The 12,492-nt window shown below is 42.5% G+C and overlaps 1 long non-coding RNA gene across 1 annotated transcript in view; it reads right to left on the reverse strand.

The window, feature by feature from the left end:
• LOC136793312 (uncharacterized) overlaps positions 1 to 12,492 on the reverse strand; it is a 115,777-nt gene that overhangs the window by 23,128 nt on the left and 80,157 nt on the right. Inside the window, exon 2 of the long non-coding RNA XR_010838446.1 lies at positions 1,354 to 1,419. This is a non-coding gene — a long non-coding RNA (uncharacterized lncRNA). The remainder of the gene's footprint in view (positions 1 to 1,353; positions 1,420 to 12,492) is intronic.

A 12,492-nucleotide genomic window follows, 5' to 3' on the forward strand; every position in this document is an offset into this window, starting at 1 on the left:
CCACCTCAGGTCCCCTCTGCCTGGCACACACCCTTTATCCATCTGGTACACTCACTCATCCTTGAGACCCTCCTATGAAACGTTCCCAACTCCCCAGCTGCTACACCTCTTAGAGTTCTTAAATAATTTTTCGTTTTCGTGTGTGTGTGTGTGTGTGTGTGTGTGTGTGTGTGTGTGTGTGTGTGTCCCACTAGACTATAACCTCCTGGGGAGCAGGGGGCAGGTAACTCACGCCCAGGGCACACCGTCTAGCACAGAGTGGAGGCAGTTCTCGTCCATATAGATTTGAGCAGTTCCATTACGGCTGAGACAGGGGTCGAGAAAAATGATTCTTTACAACCACTGAAGAGGTACAAGGGGAGTAACCCCTTGTCCAAAGAGCCTCTTAATCCTAGACATCTAGGGGTCAGATTCTGCACCAGACACTTCGCTCATTGTTTCAGCAAATCCTCACTACAATGCTATGAAGACAGAGGCAGTACTACATTTTATAGGAAACTAGATTCTACAGCACAGGAGCCTCCGAGAGGCTAAGCCACGTGCCCAAGGCCTGGACTCAGCTACCGCACTGGCGAAGCAACAGCTCCAGAATGTGTCCTTTCCTATCCGACAGTGGTGGAGTGGATTCTGCTCCAGGCCAGGTGTCCTTGAGGAACTTGCTAGAGTTGAAGGGTGGCTGTGGGAAGGTGAAGGATGCTGGCCGGGTCGGAAAACTCAGGGAGAAGCTTCACTTGCAGTGGCATTCTGATTGGTCGAAGGCAGTTTCTTTCCATCTTGAGCTCGATCTGTTGCTCACCAAGTGCATTCTAAGTGCCCTCAAAGTCCACCAACAAAACAGAGACATCCAGGACGCTGGTGATCCAGCCGATGGACCTATGATTAAGTGCGGCGGGGCAGTGGGGACTGCAGCTCCCAGGGATCCCCAGAATAAAAGTGACTTTGGCTTGCTTAGGTAGGAATCCATCCAAAAGGAAACGTATCATCTGTGTCTCTCCAACATCTGCAAAGGGCCCCCCACAGATCGGGCCCACGTGTGGGTCTGGGGCAGCCCCTTGCCAGATGTGTGCCAACTCGCCCTCTCTCCAGAGGCCCATCCTGCGGTTAACCATGCTCCGTACCTGTTCTCAGCCACATTCATTTCCCATGGCGGAAATTAGGTTTTGACAGTGTTCCTTTCACATTTAATCTGTTGATTCTAATGACAGCCAGACCAACAGCTCAATGATGACTCTTTCTCTGTATTAAACGGATGGTTCCGCCAGAACACAAGGCCACCTCAGAAAGTCCCTCCCTTCCCCTACTTCAGCCCCTCCTCATGAGACAGGAAAGCATCATATTTGTTCAGCTCCTTACCTTTATTCCGAAAAGGAAGTGCAGGGAAGCAGCATCCTAGATAGAGCTTGCTAGCCAGGGGGACACCTAGTGATGAGAGTGATGAAATACAACAATGAGGGGTTAAGAATAGTCTTTTTTTTTTTTTTTTTAACAGCTTTACTGAGGTATGACTGACATACAAACATTGAATATATTTAAAGTGTACAACTTGATCTTTTGAGACAGTACATCATGAAATGATCTCCAAATCAAGCTAATTAATATATCCATTGTCTCCATATATAGCTACTGTCGACAAAAATATCAAATAACATTCAAGCTAAGAAGAAAGAAAAGAGAACTTTATTCGAGTCAAACTGAGGATTATAACCTAGAAACAGATTCTCAGAAGCTCTGAGAACTGCTCTATTGGTCAGGAGTTAGAGATGGAGATTTGTACATTTTAGAGACAAAGAAATTATGTATCATACTGACAGGTTAGAATTGTGTACATAGTTCATCAAATATTTTTTTTTTCAATTGTGCATGTAGAGACAAGCTTTTGGTCAATGCAACCCCTTGTATGAGATGAAAAATAAATATATTAATCATAGAATTACAATGTTGGCGTCTGAAGAAAGGGGCCAACTTTTTCTCAAAGTTTGATTTCATCTTCATGCTTTGAGGAGGTCTGGTTAATGTATAATGTAGGTCCACATTGCACATTGGGAAAGGCCTGCCACAAAGGGGGCATGTCATTTGCTTTTTTTGTTTATTTGTTTGGTTTACTTTCTTAGTTTGATTGTCCTGCCATAGACAATTTATGATTTTCCTCATCACTAACATCTTCTTTTGGGATTTTTTGGGGGCGTTGGGGAGCGGGGAGGGTGTTTGTGTGTGTGTGGTGAGAAGGCTTAATTTGAGATCAACTCTGTTAGCAAATTTCAATTACACAAAACAGTAATTGTTAACTATAGCCACCACGCTGTACATCTCAAGACTTATTCACCTTGCATAACTGAAACTTTGTACCCTTTGAGGTTAAGAATATTCTTTTGAGTCTTTCTTTCTTTCTTTCTTTTTTTTTTAGGATTTGTAAATTGTATCACTTAAGATGGAATGCTATAGGTCAGAGCCTCACCACATTTGTAAAATCTGGCATTTCTAGGGAAATTGTCATTGGTCACCCTTTCCACTGCACTGGGTCCATGAGCGTATATTTTTTTTTTTTTTTTTTTTTTTTTTGCTGTACGCGGGCCTCTCACTGTTGTGGCCTCTCCCGTTGCAGAGCACAGGCTCCGGACGCACAGGCTCAGCGGCCATGGCTCACGGGCCCAGCCGCTCCACGGCATGTGGGATCTTCCCGGACCAGGGCTCGAACCCGTGTCCCCTGCATCGGCCGGCAGATTCTCAACCACTGCGCCACCAGGGAAGCCCGAGCGTATATTTTAAAACAAAACAAAACTCTTACTTTCAAAGTTCTTTGTCATCCCCCCCAAAGTATTTTCAGGCATCTCATAATTTGGGGGGCAGAGTTAGCAAAAACAGAGGCAACGAGAGAGAGAGAGCCTCAGCCAGCGTTCAGGGGACAGGATTCTGGTCCCTGCTCTGTCCCAGTGAGTGTGCTCATCAAGGGCAAGTCACTGACCTCTCTGAGCCTCAGTTTCCTTAGCTGTCAAATGAAGAGGCTGAACTACAGGATCTTTAGGGTTCCTTCCAGCTTCAAAATTACTTAAATGTACGATATACAATCACGCAATGGATAATTATTTAGACCTCTTGGGGGCTAGAGGCTGAAGGTGGAAGAAAACTAGCCTCTGTCCGTGGTAACCTTTCTGGTACTAAGCACTAGTCATGTAGGTCATAGGGGAAGGGGCCAAAGGGTCCTCCACTCCCATTTTACAAGCCCACTTATGAATTATTCATGTCTTACACACAGGCCTAAGGGGGTGGGAGGGTGGTTAGGATTAGGGTTAGGTAATTGCTGGTTTGACCTCTGAGAGGAGATAAACTGGGGAAAAGGAATGTTGTTTGCTAAAAGCAGGTAGAGCACGGGCTTTTCAGATGAAAAGGGAATTTACAGATTATGCAGTCCACAACCACCTACTTCCAGACCAACCAAACTCTGATTGCCTTAAGTGATTGGATCAAGATCATACAGCTAGTTAGTTGCAGAGTCAAAACAATCCACTGCAAGGAAAAGCTGTTCTGAATAGCAAGAAACTCATGGTATTCATAACCCCACACATCCAATGGTAGAGAGTCTGGTTTCCACATTAATGATCACAGAAGTCATATAATACAACATAAAACTGTGACACATGTTAAAAGTCGTCAGTCTGTGCGTGCATTAATCACAAGCAGACCCCCAGATGTCCTGAGGGAGCAGAAGAGAGAGGTGGTCCCCAGGAGAGGGAGAAGACAACTCTTAGGAGCCTATTTGTTTCTTGGATACAGAATCTGATCAAAGACAAAGGCCCCTTCCTCCAGAAGCTGGAGCCAAGTACAAAATATTCCATTTAAAACATTTTAAATATTGTTTTTGAACGTGAAGAATTAATTACTGCTGAATTTTTCCCCTGAGGTTTTGCATATTGGGAAGAGGTCAGTTTGAGCAGCCTCGTTTCTTTTTCACTCTCCTCCTCCCTGACTCTCCTCCGACCACACTGATGGCCTCCGTCCTGGTCCCTGAACCCAGCAGTCACCCTCCTGCCTCAGACCCACGTACAGCCTGCTCCTCTGCTTGGAATGATCATCTCCCATCATCCGTCTGACTCACACCTTCTCCTTCAAGTCTCCACTCAAATGTCATCTTCACAGAGGCACTCGCTGACCACCCTATAATTTCGGCAACGGTCCCACTCCTGGTCCCCTTTGCTCAGCTCTATTACCTTCAATACTCTATATTGTTGACCTGTCTCCCCTCTAGCGTGGAGGATTCGGGAGGGCAAGGCCTTGATATGGTGGTGCCCGGGGCCCCGCAACAGTGTCTGGCACACGGGAAGCACTTAATGTTTTTAGAGTGCGTGCGAACTTGGACTCACTTCCTGGTTTTGCCCCTGCTTGCCTCCGCCTTCAGACTGTAACCTCTTTCCCAGACTGGCTCAAGTCCCAACCTACAACTGGAAGCAGTTCACCTTCAGAGCAGAGACAGGATAGTCTTGATGCTGAAAGCTCAGCCTCTGTACACTGGTGCCAAATCGAATCTCAGAGACAGGATTTGGGGTGAAGTACAAAAGAATAGCTTTATTGCTTTGCCAGGCAAAGGGGGACATAGTGGGCTCCTGCCCTCGAAAACTATGTGTTCCAACCCAGGGGAGTTTGGTAAGAAGTTTTATGGCAAAGGTTCAAGGGTGAGGTTGCTGATAAGATTAGGGTGTGTGCGGGGCCTACATTCCTTTAATCTTGTCTCAGGTAATATTCTTCCTCTTCTTTTTTATTTTTATATATTTACTTATTTTATTTATTTTTGGGTGCCTTGGGTCTTCGTTGCTGTGCGTGGCTTTCTCTAGTTGTGGTGAGCGGGGGCTACTCTTCGTTGCGGTGCAAGTGTCTCTCACTGCGGTGTCTTCTCTTGTTGCGGAGCACGGGCTCTAGGCACACAGGTTTCAGTTGTTGTGGTGCACAGGCTTAGTTGCTCCACAGCACGTGGGATCTTCCCGGACCAGGGATTGAACCCGTGTCCCCTCCACTGTGTCACCAGGGAAATCCTCCAACCAATTTTAGAGAGGCATGGGTTTTAAGAAGTGCATTATAGGATCCCTTCCATTTCTCTTCAAGCTGCTGCTCAGGTCCTTGCTCTTTACATACTTTCAGCAGCACCTGCAGCTGAAGGTATGCAAGGGAGAGACCTGTGAGACACAAATTCATGCATAGCAGTTAACAATTGACCAATCTGTTGTATATACTGTTTAATTTTTACCTCCTGTGTTAGAAATGTTTTTCTTCTCTTTGCTTACTCTTAGGAGCGAAGAATGGTCTCCCATACGTAATTTCACAGGGCTCAATCCTAGCCCGCTTCTAGGGGCCACCTGTATACAGAGGAGAGCAACTGGCAAGATCTTGTTCCATTTTAGACGTGTTTCTTGGCATAGCTCGCCGAGAGTTTTCTTCAGAGTGTGATTCATCTTCTCAGCCTTTCCTGTAGATTGGGGTTTCCATGCTGAGTGAAGTTTCCATTTTATACCTAAAGCTTTGTTTACTGTTTGTCTTATGTCTGCAATGAAAGCAAGTCCATTGTCACTCTGAATAGTAGAGGGAAGGCCATACCTAGGAATAATGTCCTTAAGAAGGGCTTTTGTCACTTCTGATGCTTTTTCTGTTCTGGTTGGAAAGGCCTCTACTCAAACTTGAACCAGGTGTAATCCTCTTAAATCCTTAGCCAAAATCTCATTGAAGAGGGTGGGAGAACTTTTAAATCCTTGTGGCATCCCAAGTCTGACATACCTCAGAAAATTCAAGTTCACAATAAGAATGTGTCTGAAATCACATCCACAGTGGTCACCTAGTCTTACCATAATTACTCCATTTTGACTTTCAAATGCATTCCCCTCCTCAGTGTCAAAGCAGATGTAAAAATGCATGTATAAAAGGCCACAAAACAGGCTGCTTTTTAAAAAAGTTAAACCGTATATAGGCCAGAGTGACTTCCTCATACCTCAGTACATGCGCATTTTTCATCATTTCCCCTTTTGATTGTAAATCACTCAATAGAAAACACTGATGATCCAAATATTTGTCCCTTGATGCCAGGGTGAGTCAGCTGTTTGCCCCAGGTGTCAATCATGTTCCTCGGTGCTAGGCCTCCTTTATATTTGCTTGGTTAATCCACACTGGGGGAAAACTGATCAGGTATCATGAACAAACTCAGTGGTATGTTTATGAGGAAATGCTTCATAGGCCATATATTTTATTATTTATATCCAGTTATCACACAAGCATTGTACATGTGCTTTAGCAGTAGACCTAAAGCAAACAGTGATACATCATGAGTAATTACACTCTAATAACTTCACTAGGTAATTTTCCTTTCCTCCTAACATCAGGGCAAAAATGTGGTTAACACAGTAAGTTTCATAATCACAGACTTCAATTAACAGAACTAGAATTTCATATCTATTGAAACATAACCTTTTTTTCTAAAATTATCCTCATCTCCGTAACTCAAGAGTCTCCAATTTCTGTAGGGACCAGGCAGAGAGAAAAGAAAAAAAAAAAAAAAAAAATAAAATAAATATATATATATATATTTTGTAGTACGTGGGCCTTTCATTGTTGTGGCCTCTCCCATTGCGGAGCACAGGCTCCGGATGTGCAGGCTCAGTGGCCATGGCTCACGGGCCCAGCCGCTCCGCGGCATGTGGGATCTTCCCGGACCGGGGCACAAACCCCTGTCCCCTGCATCGGCAGGCGAACTCTCAACCACTGCGCCACCAGGGAAGCCCAAGAAAAATATTTTAATTTTACATACAGAGGTGTAATTTACCCAATTGCTCTAAGTCCTAAGTAGCTTGAGGGGAAGGGGTTCCCTATGTCTGGAAAACCATAAATATTATTTACCAGTTCACCCATTAACTAATCCTTTTGTTAACTTTTTATGAAGCCATCAAATTCTCCTTTAAGATTTTTTAAAAAAATTTCTTACCCAGTTCAGCAGCATATGAAATTTATCAGAGACTTGTATTTGTAAACAGGTCATTTGCATAAATTTTCTTGAAGATGAAGACCTTTGCAAAAGCATCAGAGTACAACAGTAACTGTCTATAAATCAAGGAAAGGCTTAAAGAGTCATGGTTAAACATTTGATCACAATGTAATTGACAAGAGAAACTTAGTTATTACTGTGACATGCAACATTTTAAAATAGCCAGAATTATAACTGATAATATTTTACCAGGACATACATAGGTCACTGTGAGACAATAGTTATTCACTTAGCTGAAGTGACAATTAAAGATTTCAGAGGCAATATAGAACAGATGACTTGGAAGGTAAAGAAACTTACAAGCTGTTATCAAAAGCAGTATTGCAAAAAAACTTTGGAGGGAGAAAGCAAATCCCTCTATTTATCAAAGACGTCTCAACCAGTCAATGGAAGTACTGACACACATACATACAAACAACAGACATGGTCCCACAAACAAAATATCAGACAAGGTGTAGCCCAAAGGTTTCATTTCCACTCCCAGACAGAGGACTCAAAGTGGCTCAAAACGAACAGGCAGAATTTTCCCACCCTGCACAAGCCAGAGTGGCTCACCCCCAAAAAATACACACAAAAACACAAATGACAGATAAGCTATAGTCACACAGACAGAAAATCAGAGGAGGTATAGTCTAAAAGTTCCACTTCCACTCCCAGACATAGGCCTCCAAACAGATTGGCTCAGTTCTTGAAAGAGAACAAATCCAGAGTTGGTTCTCAGGGAGCCCAGATGGACTGGAGAGAATTCCCAGCCTTTCTATTCCTGTGACAAAACAGTTCTAGCTGGAGAATAGTATAATAATTTAGGATACCATTGAAAGACTGCCTTTTCCCATTTTCAAGAATGTGCTTTGGCCAGACAAGATTATAACAGAATCTCATTCCTTTTTTTTAGTCACAGGTTTATAGCTGTGGGTCGACCAGTTTGCCTTAGTTTTCCCAGGGGCGGGGGTGCGGGGGCTATCAGATGGAATTAAAGAAGCGGGTCCCATATTCAATCAAAAAACACTCACGTGTGGACTGAAAACAAACCAGAACCCTTGCCAGCAGCCGGAAGGCTTATGCCAGAAAAAGACAGACAGCACAAAGCTCAGAGTGGCTGCTTCCAAGTCCCACTCAGCCCATTACCTTAGTCCAAGCGGCGCCTTACAGATGGGATTTCCAAAAAGGAAAATCACAAACGGGAACCGAATGTTCCCCACATGGAACCAAAAGTTCTTCAGAGGGACAAAGTTGAAGTGGCCTTGGAGTGCATGCCAGGGGACTTATCCAGATTCTGGCAGAGGTGTTACAATGTCAGATGCTATCTTTTCTCCTTGCCCAAAATAATTCCTCAGAGTGTGAAGTCCAGGGTGGTCCAGGCAGGAGGAAGAGAAGAATGTCCTCAAGGCAAAGAGGGCCTTGGCAGCTGCCACGGCAGTCCCTCTCCTGCTGTCTACTCCTGCCCTGGAGTTCCAGCTGCCTGGATGGCAGACAGGGTATGACTGGAGCTCGGCCTTTCCAGGCAATGGTCCCAGGCGATCTGGCCTCTAAAGGAATTCTCCAACCCTCCACTCTCTCGAAAGAGGCTGGTGTGGAGAAAGCCTTGAAGCATCCAATGAAGCCAGGGGACATCCCTCTACCCCAGGACTGTCCCCAAGTCGGCACCATGTTGGGCACCAAAATTGATGCCTGGATTATCTGGGTGGACTCTAGATGTAGGGTCATAAGTATCCTTGTAAGAGGAAAGCAGAGGAAGATCTGACTATAGAACAGGAGAAGGCACTAAGATAGCAATGAGGTCAGAGGAAGGGGCCGCAAGTCCAGGAATACAACTGGCCACTAGAAGCTGAAAAAGGTGAGGAGACAGATACTCCACTGGAGGCTTCAGAAGGACCCAGACCTTGACATCAGCCCAGTAAAAATGATTTCAGACTTCTGACCTCCAGAACTATAAAGAATGAACCTGTGTTGTTTTATTCCACTAAGCTTGTGGTGATTTGTTACAGTAGCAAAAGCACCACAATTTATTGTTGACTTTATAAACTGCTATATTTACTGTATTTTTACAAGTGCTTAAAAAATTTTACTCCTGGACTTCAGACTATACTACAAAGCTACAGTAATCAAGACAGTATGGTACTGGCACAAAAACAGATATATAGATCAATGGAACAGGATAGAAAGCCCAGAGATTAAACCCATGCACATGTGGTCACCTTATCTTTGACAAAGGAGGCAAGAATATAAAATGGAGAAAAGACAGCCTCTTCAATAAGTGGTGCTGGGAAAACTGGACAGCTACATGTAAAAGAATGAAATTAGAACACTCCCTAACACAATACACAAAAATAAACTCAAAATGGATTAAAGACCTAAATGTAAGGCCAGACACTATAAGACCCTTAGAGGAAAACATAGGCAGAACACTCTATGGCATAAATCACAGCAAGATCCTTTTTGACCCACCTCCTAGAGAAATGGAATAAAAACAAAAATAAACAAATCAGACCTAATGAAACTTAAAAGCTTTTGAACAACAAAGGAAACCATAAACAAGATGAAAAGACAACCCTCAGAATGGGAGAAAATATTTGCAAATGAAGAAACTGATAAAGGATTAACCTCCAAAATTTACAAGCAGCTCATGAAGCTCAATATCAAAAAAACAAAGAACCCAATCCAAAAATGGGCAGAAGACCTAAACAGACATTTTCTCCAAAGAAGATTTACAGATTGCCAACAAACACATGAAAGAATGCTCAACATCATTAATCATTAGAGAAATGCAAATCAAAACTACAATGAGATATCATCTCACACTGGTCAGAATGGACATCATCAAAAAATCTACAAACAATAAATGCTGGAGAGGGTGTGGAGAAAAGGGAAGCCTCTTGCACTGTTGGTGGGAATGTAAATTGATACAGCCACTATGGAGGTTCCTTATAAAAGTAAAAATAGAATTACCATATGACCCAGCAATCCCACTACTAGGCATATACCCTGAGAAAACCATAATTCAAAAAGAGTCATGTACCAAAATGTTCATTGCAGCTCTATTTACAATAGCCAGGACATGGAAGCAACCTAAGTGTCCATCGACAGATGAATGGATAAAGAAGATGTGGCACATATATACAATGGAATATTAGCCATAAAAAGAAATGAAATTGAGTTATTTGTAGTGAGATGGATGGACCTAGAGTCTGAAATACAGAGTGAAGGAGGTCAGAAAGAGAAAAACAAATACCATATGCTAACACATATATATGAAATAATTTTTTAAAATGGTTCTGAAGAACCTAGGGGCAGGACAGGAATAAAGATGCAGACATAGAGAATGGACTTGAGGACATGGGGAGGGGGAAGGGTAAGCTGGGACGAAGTGAGAGAGTGGCATGGACTTATATATACTACCAAATGTAAAATAGATAGCTAGTGGGAAGCAGCCGCATAGCACAGGGAGATCAGCTTAGTGCTTTGTGACCACCTAGAGGGGTGGGATAGGGAGGGTGGGAGGGAGACCCAAGAGGGAGGAGATATGGGGATATATGTATATGTATAGCTGATTCACTTTGTTATAAAACAGAAACTAACACACCATTGTAAAGCAATTATACTCCAATAAAGATGTTAAAAATTTTTTTTTAAATGCTAGCATTTTGGTTTCTAACGGGGAACAATAGAGATATATAGATTTGGTGGTGGTTTGCAGAAAAATCCAATGTGAACAGTAAAATCTTTTAAAGTGGTGGTGCCCTAAGGTATTACTACTAAAGAATGTATGACAAGTGCTTCAAATATGTCTAGGGACTTCCCTGGTGGTACAGTGGCTAAAGACTCCACACTCCCAATGCAGGGGGCCCAAGTTCAATCCCGTCAGGGAACTAGATCCCATATGCTGCGACTAAGAGTTTGCATGCTGCAGCTAAAGATCCCGTGTGCCACAACTAAAGATCCCGCACATGGCAATGAAGACCCTGCATGCTGCAACTAAGGCCTCACGCAGCCAAATAAATAAATTTTAAAATTTAACATGTCTACACCATTATTACAAAAGTGTGAATGAAGAATAAAAAGTAAAATGGTAAAATAAATGAGGATACAATAAAAAAAATCTAGGAATAGGAAAAACTATATAATATAGTAAAATTTGGCTATTAATGGCTAGAAATTACCAATGAAGTTTGATAGAGTACTTAAGAAACTGGAAAAAGAATCCTTAAACTAATATCCAAAGAAAGTTAGTCAAATAAAAATTGATATTCTAGCAGAAAAGCTTTCATATAAAACACTGAAATTTGGGTCCCTGGTGATAGAGTGTGATTTACTGGATCCTAAGTATACTTATTCATAAGAGGACTATATTACTCTATGATTGTTATCTTTCAAGAAATTGAACATTACTTTCAATACTCCTAGACAAAACTGAAACCAGTTAATTGAACCTTTCCAGAAAATTCTGTTTTCTATTAAAGTCATTCTTATTCAGTATGAATGATAAATTTGGTAAATCAGCAAATGTGGTCAATTCAATGAATTCATCATTAGGCAAGTTTTATGTCCACAAAATCAAATTTTAGTAAATCGGCTTTTATTACATTTACCTAAAATCAACCAAAATCCACTCCGTCTCTCACAAACAAGAGATAACTGATTACAGCAGGGCATCACTGGCAAAAGACCAATCATTTTTTGTATGAATTGACCATAATTTACAATTTGCCCCCATTTCAGCCCTGAGTTCTAGTGCATTAGTTATTACTAATGCCTCCTTCACATGGTGGGAGCTGAACTACTGAAAAATTAATGAGACACAGCCATGGAAAAGGCCAAAAATGAGCCCCCGTGGCACCCTTATCAGAAGAATGTGGCCTCAGATGTTAATTTTCTGCCCATACTAGTTTCCTAGGACTGCCGTTACAAATTACTACACACTGGGTAAGACAACAGAAATTAACTCTCTCAGCTCTGGAGGCTAGAAGTCCAAAATCGAGGTGTCAGCAAGGCCGTGCTCTAGTCTGCTCTACCTGTTGCCTGCTGTCCTGGGCCTGCAGCTGAGTGACTCCAACCTCTGCCTCTGCTGTTACATGTCATCCTTTCTGTGCCTTCACACCATCTTCTTATAAGGACAACAGTCATGTTGAATTAAGGGCCCACCAGTCTGACCTCACGTTAATTAATTATATCTGCAATGACCTTGTTTCCAAATAACGTCAGTACTCGGGGGTTAGGACCTCAACACATCTTTTTGGAAGACACAATTTTAACACCGTCTTTGCCCTCACCGCCCAGGCACTTATGGTCAATGACAGTTATATTTTAGGCATTTCTCTCTCATGTCCCTTGTCCTTTCTCTTTTTCTAATTTATCTGAAAATATTTTTAAGTGATAAATCGTACAGACCAACATGCTTGACTAATACAAAAGCAGTTTTGGTTAAATTAAGCTTTGTAAAGTCTCTTACTGAAAAACCGGGCTAAAATAGAGTA

Source organism: Kogia breviceps, chromosome 20 (genome assembly GCF_026419965.1).
Source record: "Kogia breviceps isolate mKogBre1 chromosome 20, mKogBre1 haplotype 1, whole genome shotgun sequence".
Taxonomy (NCBI): Eukaryota; Metazoa; Chordata; class Mammalia; order Artiodactyla; family Physeteridae; genus Kogia; species Kogia breviceps.